The sequence below is a fragment of the Danio rerio genome, chromosome 11, assembly GCF_052040795.2.
Source record: "Danio rerio strain M-AB ecotype USA chromosome 11, GRCz13ab, whole genome shotgun sequence".
In the NCBI taxonomy this organism is placed as follows: domain Eukaryota; kingdom Metazoa; phylum Chordata; class Actinopteri; order Cypriniformes; family Danionidae; genus Danio; species Danio rerio.
In genome coordinates this window covers 29609704-29617483 of record NC_141031.1, presented here as the reverse complement: position 1 = coordinate 29617483, position 7780 = coordinate 29609704, and positions in this window count along the sequence as shown.

The following is a 7780-nucleotide window of genomic DNA, read 5'->3' as shown; positions in this document are numbered from 1 at the left end:
AGCCGCCATCCCCAGAGCTTGTTACTATAAATATCTTCTGCAATAATGACGTCATCACGGGCTGTCTCAAAGACGACGTGAAGCTGTTTCTCTTACTCACAGGCTGTTTTCTTTTAGCTCAGAGTAACCCATGAGTAAAAACCGTCATCCGGCCATTACGTAAGAGAGCACAATAGATAAAAGAGAATAGACGGCGGCGTGTGCGTCCCTGCCCTCATTGCTGGCAGTTTTATCAGTATCCTAATTCCTTCACAGGCTGTGGTAATCTAAAGGCACCCACTGCTAGCATGTAATGTAATGGGTCTTTGCACTCCCCGCAAAGTACAGTCTCAGTGTGGCTGCTCTTTGAAGCTGAGGCAGCCTATGGCATGGCCTGAGTAGCTTCTTTCTATAATGGAATATTTTTGCATAAATTGAGACTTCAGACTTGTCTGTTTTTTTATTATTTGAAGAAATGGAGAGTATAGAAATTTCTCCCCCCTCTGCAATGAAAACCAACGCTGTCCTTAGGTGAATTTAATTAATACATTCCTGACCCCTTCATAATGCAGCCTGCACACTCATTCATCTGCATTTTCCCAGGAAAAGATCCACATTTCTGCCCCCATCAAATGATTCTGTTGGTTATGTGAAACATCGTGTTTAGTCTTTCAAAGAATTCTTTCTCTCTTGCTCTGTGAGCTGCGCTTTATAAAGAGTTTGATGAGTCATTTAAATATGCACATTTTATTTTGCCATTCGTTAAGCAGAGTATAGCCAGATTTAGTGTCCTTGAGACTGAGTGACTTGCTTTAATAGATTAATGTTAAATGGCGTATTTAGAATGAAACGTTAATGCTTTCATGCATATCTACTGGAATAGAGTTACTTAGAAAATGGCCAATCAAGAATGCAAATAAATGTCAGGAATGAGTAATCTTTTAAGGTCAGATGGAAGCCTTCTTAGTATGCATCAATCAATTCATTCATACATTAATTCATTCATTTATTAATTTTCCTTCGACATAGGGTGCTTTCACAGTTGGTTCAATTGCCTGACTGTAGCAAGTTCGATTTTCTTCCCTTGTCACCTTCTCGGTTGGTTTGCCGCCTACTACTCAGTAGGTAAAGCATTTAATTTTAAATGTACTACCCGGCTGTTAAAAAAGTATGTTTAATACAGTATGATTGGGCAGAGTATGAATGTAATTGGGTTGTACTACACTGCCGTTTTGTCATGGTCATATGGCCAAGCTGTGTCAGTTGTGTTGCTTCACTCCCATTCATAAATTCTCTTGCTGGGTATCATGGGATAGCGCAGCATGCATGGGATGTGCACTTCAGAATCTTCAGAATCAGTCATCCGGGTTCTTCTCGCATACTGATTTTCGAACTCTATGAATTTGGACATACTACTCGGCTCGCATACTGATTTTAGCATACTATATAGCATGGAAGTATGCGGTTTCTGACACAGCCACTGTTTTGTGTACGGTTGTTGCTAATTGAGGGACATAAAAGCAAAGTGCCAAAATGGATAGACGGTCACACATCGCGGTCATTCTGCTTTTACTGAATCTTTTGGTTTTGGGCATGCAGAAAGCGACTCGCAAAAATATTTTAAACAAACATAACGCAATGAAGCTGTTTTTGGAAGATACAAGTGGGCATTGCTTACGCCCATACCACCTTGGTAATGCCTGATCTCATCTGAACACGGAAGTTTCCCAGAGATGGGTTGCGGCTGAAAGGGCATCCGCTGTGTAAAAACTTGCTGGATAAGTTGGTGGTTCATTCCGCTGTGGTGACCCCAAAAAAATAAAGGGACTAAGCCGACAAGAAAATGAATGAATGACAAGTGGGCATTAGCACTGTGCTTGTTACCAAGGTACAGTACGTGATTTACACACACACACACACACAATAAGAATGAACATGATGAAAACGATAGTTTGTTGTACAGTTGGTGATTCACTTCCATTATTTGGTACGATTACATTCATATAGAAGTAAACCAGACAAGAGTTTGCGTGAAACAAACCCCAGACCACCTCTTTCAGGCAGACTCGTGTACGGTTTATGGGTGCACACCTGAGTTCAGAAAACAGCGTTCACACTAACTAAATGTTCCATACTCTGTCGTCAAATGAACCTGGGTGCAGACCAAAAGAGCTAGTGTGAAAGCACCCTCAGTCTCTATTTCGGAGGTTGCCTCAGCGGAATGTACTGCAAACTATTCCGTCATATGTTTTATGCTGCTGATGCCCTTTTTAGCCGCAACCCAGAACTAGGAAACATATACAGTCATTCGCACACACACACTAATACACTACGGCCAATTAAGTTTATTCAATTCACTTATCTTGCATGTCTTTGGACTGTGGGGGAAACCAGGGCACCGAGAGGAAACCACATGTCAACACTGGGAGAACATGCAAACTCCACAGAGAAATACCAACTAGCCCAGTCAGTGCTAGAACCAGCAATTTTCTTGCTGTGAGGTGACAGTGCAAACAACTGAGCTACCGTGCTGCTCTTTACATCAATCTATTCATTAAATATAACAAGAAAAAGTAAACAAAATTATAAGGAATTTTTAAATTATTTTCCCCAAATACTGTAAACTGTATGGGGCCACTAGAGACTCTTTTGTAATTGCTATTAAATAAGATTTAAGCTATTGCAGTTAGAGATCCATTCATGCTAAATATCGCTAGGAGCTGAATATGTAATGATTGGCGAAATATTCATGCATTTAAAATTCATGAACACTCTTGTCAGCAAAACTGACGACGAGGAATGCAGCTATTTGTGATGTTCATCACATTGGAAACATTTCAGTGGCATTGTGCAACAAGGCCCATTGTCAACGGAGTTCCCAGCAGGCACACAACATCATAAGACGTTAAAATTAGATTAGATTTAAGACATAATGTAAGGTGACCAAAATTGTATAGCCAGCTTCTAAGGTCAATATTTTGACATCCAATAATGACATCAAATTATGTTGATTTTAGGTTGTGTTGGAAAGTGACCAAAATTCAATGTCTGATAGATGTCATCCTGTTAACGTCCACACAACGTCAAGGTATAACATGATTAGATGTTGATATTTTTGTTTGATTTTATGTTGGACGTTGGACATTTACCTCAGCCTGACATTCCAAAACTCTTTTGGAAATTGGAACTAAGAAATAATACATTATCAGAACAAACAACCATAGTTCAATTGAAAAAAAACAGGAAGGCATGCTTCACATGTGAAGTATTTTAAAGCATGTTTTCCTGTTCCCTGTGTCCTGTCATGTTTTGATCCTTGCCTTGTTTACCGTTAATGTTGTTTTACCTCCTGTCCTATTTCTAATTCTAATAATTTGTTAACATTTTTCTATTTTATTTTTTTTTTTTCTCCAATTGAGCTATGTTTGTTTGTTCTGATAATGAATTATTTCTTGGTACCAATTTCCACTTTTAGGTCAGTGCAATTGACAGTGCACCAATAGTGTAGTGTTAATGGGTTGACACATGTCTCTCCAGTGTTCATAGTGACCTGAGTTCGATTCCCACCTTGAGATCTTATGTTGATCCTTTCCCATGCTTTCCTGTCTATACTCTCTGCTGTTCTAGCAATTAAAGGTGAAAAAAAATTGTTGAGTATGAGAGGAAATAAGGATCATGTTTTTTTTTTGTTTTGTTCACTCAACTTCAGGTATTCCAGTTCTGCAGATAAAAGAATGTTCAGTTGACACACCTCAAAAGTTTTGTTATAGACTAGTTCACCTCTCCAGAAAACTAATAACCTTATGTTAACCCAACAAAATGTTTATTGTGCTACTGACCAAAAATTTTAGGTCAGTCCAGGTAATGTTTTCAAAAGTTGATTGAAAAAGAAAAAGCGAAAGGTAGTAGGGATTATGTTTTGTTGTTGTTGTACTGGCTTAATTTTTTTTGAAGTGTGTCTTTCTTGCTGTTCAATAGGAAAAAAAGGTTTAGAACCATTGAAGTAAATGGTGGATTTTTATTTTTGGGTGAACAATGCCGTTAAGAATCTTTATGCCGATTCATATTAAATTATTACAGATGATGTAACATATATTTCCACATTTCCACCAGATGTTAGGTTGAAAATCAATCCCCTTAACTAACTGCTTCTAATTGTTATACCTGATTATATTGAGATTGCTACAGAGTTAGTCAGAGAAGGATGGCTGTTGCTTGCCGTTTAGTCATTTTTCAGATGGCTCGCTGGAGGCAAGCAAACACTTCACCTGGTCTCCGATACCTGCTTGATCAGTTTCCATGACCACAGTCAAAGAGAGATGACAGCAAACTGTCCACGTTTTCATCTGCGGTTTGACAGTGGATGTTCAAGGCTTTGTGCTCCTTTGTTGACTGCAAAAGGGTGGGCAATCAGTCCTGTGAAGCGGCTGCCGTCTGTGCTCATGTTGCTTTCTCCTCCACACCATTCCTCGAGGACTCTAACAATGAAATCCTGCTAAAGTTGACCTAAAAAAAGTAATAAGTTTGTGGGTGTGGACTTGAAGGAAATGGGGAATAACTCTCAGACAGGAGGCTGGTGCAATTCATCTATAAGGTGACATCAACATCAAAGGTTGCCATCGCTGCATTGCACAGAATATGAATTCTTTGTTCTCCATGCAGGTTCTGTCTGGAAGCTCTTTGTGCAGAGAGTTGTATGATAAATGGCTCTGTTTAAAATGTAAGGTTTGAACGCGCTTTGGCTGGAAGGAAGATAAAGGAATGTCTTAGCGTACAGAAATATATGACGGCGCTGGTCTGAGAATCATCCTGTAGTCTCACACTTTAGATTAGATCATTGTACTCCACAATCTGACAGCTCGAAGAGTCAAAGATCAGCTCACTGTATCTGATTGTCATTCTAGCAAGGCCTGTCAGGATAAAACTACAACGTGTTTCAGCACAGACTAATGTGGTTCCTTGGAATGGCATGAGTTAGTCTGACCTTGAATGGTTTTGTGGGGGTAAAATTTGTGGTTGGTTAACAATACCTGTGCTTTGTTTCAAGAAAAAAAAACTACTATATGAAGACAGCTGGGAAATAATTAACTATAATTTTATAGATTTTTGATAACATTAGTTCATGGAAATATGGAAACAATAATCGACTGTTTGGCACCATCTTGTGACTGATTAATAAGTAGGTTAGTGTAGGCTCCATTCAGCTGTTCTGCCAGATTTTTTTTTTTCTATCTAATTTTTAATATTTTGTAGCAAATAGCCTTGTAATAAGTGACCTAAAGTCCATCTATACCAGGCATGTCCAAACTCGGTCCTGGAGGGCCGGTGTGCAGCAAAGTTTAGTTCCAACCCCAATCAGACACACTTGGGCTAACTAATCAAGCTCTTACTAGGCTTTGTAGAAACATCCTTGCAGGTGTGTTGAGGAAAGATGGAGCTAAAATTTGCAGGACACCGGCTCCCCACGACCAAGTTTGGACACCCCTGATCTAGACGGTTGTTTTTGCAGTTGTTTTCACTAAATGATTTCAATGTGTAAAATTAACGGACCTTGGATTTGTAATGGCAAAATTTGTGGTTGGTTAATAATAACTGTGCTTTTTTTTCAAGGTACTGCAGTATGAGGACAGTCAGGGAATAATTAACTATAATTTTATTGATTTTGATAACATTAATTCATGGAAGTATTGGAAACAATAATTGTTTGGCACCATCTTGTGGCTGATTAATAAGTGGGTTAGTGTAGGCTCCATTCAGCGGTTCTGTCAGAATTTATTCTGTCAAATTTTTACATTTTGTTGCAAGTAATCTTAAAATAAATGGCAGAAAGTCCATCTAAGCTTCAATTGTTTTTACTAAATCGCTTCAGTGTTTAAAATTAACAGTAATGGCAAAACTTGTGGTTGGATAACAATACCTGTGCTTTATTTCAAGGAACTGCAGTATGAGGACAGCCAGAGAATAATTAACTGCAGTTTTATTAATTTTTGTTAACATTAGTTCATGGAAGTAATGGACACAATAATTATCTGTTTGGCACCATCTTGTGGCTGATGAATAAGCAAGTTTGTATAGGCTCCATTCAGCTGTTCTGTCAGAATTTTTTTGTCTAATTTTTACATTTTGTTGCAAGTAGCTTTATAATAAATGGCATAAAGTCCATATTTAGGAAGTTCTTATTGCAGTTGTTGTCAATAACAAGCTTCAGTGTGTAAAATAAACAGACTTCTGTTTTGTAATGGCAACTATAGTTTTAAAATTTTTTTGATAACATAGATTGTGGAAATAATGGAAACAGTAATTGACTGTTTAGCGCCAACTTGTGACTAATTAATAAGAAGGTTAGTGTAGGCTCTATTCAGCTATACTGTCAGAATTTTCTGTCGAATTTTCAGTGTAAAATAAGTGGACATGGTTTTGTAATGGCAATATTTGTAGTTTGTTAACAATACCTGTGCTTTGTTTCAAGGAACTACAGTGTGAGGACAGCCAGGGAATAATTAACTAGTTTTTGCAACCATTTTGTAATTTATACAAATGGAAGCTGCAAAAAATAAACAGGGTCCCACAGAGGATGAGGAAAGTAATTATTTTCTCATGGTGTCATATGATGGTGCTAATTATTTTAGAGCGTAATAGTTATTTTCTCTTCTATGCACTAAATTTGGCTCTATGCACACTTTTTGAAAGGTTTATGAAATACTCACTTGGGGATTTGTTTCATGTATGAATTGAGGATTCTATGTCAGATATGCTAGTTTTAAATATGTTACCCGTATACATAATTAAAAGGCGAGATTTGCATTTTCATCACATTCTGGAGCAAGGAAGCTATTCTCGGTGGACTTGACCTCATCTTTAAGTAAAAGTACTGTCTCTCCACTAAGCGAAGGAACACTTTGATTTATGTTGAGCAATACTAAAGGGGATCATGAGATTTTAGATGGAAAGCTCAGTCATCTGCAGTCAAATCCTCCCCAAGGTCAAAAGTGACAACATGATCCTTAAGTAAACATAGTAAAAAAACAGGTGGGATTTGCTGTGCTCTTTTTGTGTTTTTAGAAGAGTGTATATATATATATATATATATATATATATATATATATATATATATATATATATATATATATATATATATATATATATATATATATATATATATATATATATATATATAAAACACAGACACTGATGAGTGACATCATGAATTTTCAACATTATGTACTTTTGAGGCTTTTATAGGCGAGAATGTAGTTGTGTAGATTGCAACTATGCAGTTTATATATAAGGACAGTGCCTATTTTAAATATTTATAATTTCGGAGATTAGCAGCCATCAGCCTGTCATAGTGAGCAGAGCAAAGATGGTTGATGTTCTGCCACAAGATGGTGACAGAGACCACTTAAGAAGTCCTTAGGGGAGAAAAACTCAGCATAAATTTACAACTACAGCTGATCAAATCATTATAAAACAGATAAGTGACTCTCTAAGTCGATCTCTCTCTCTATTGTATGTTGTAGTGCTGTATTTCTACCATAGTATTCTGGTAGTGTTTGCTTTGCTTTGGCTTTTTCAGGGTTAATTATTGTAAGCTCCTGATTGCAACTGAGAAATACCAGGAAATCTCTGTAGACTGATGGCATTTCATGTCATTCAGCCCTATAATCTTAAAATGTCAGCAAATTTAACTGTATTGTCATCTTTTCAGGCATTAAGCTAGAGAATCATTCAAATTCTAGCTCTAAAGTGACGTTGGTGAATTAGCAACCGTTACTGCTTTTCTGACCTTCAGCTGCAGATG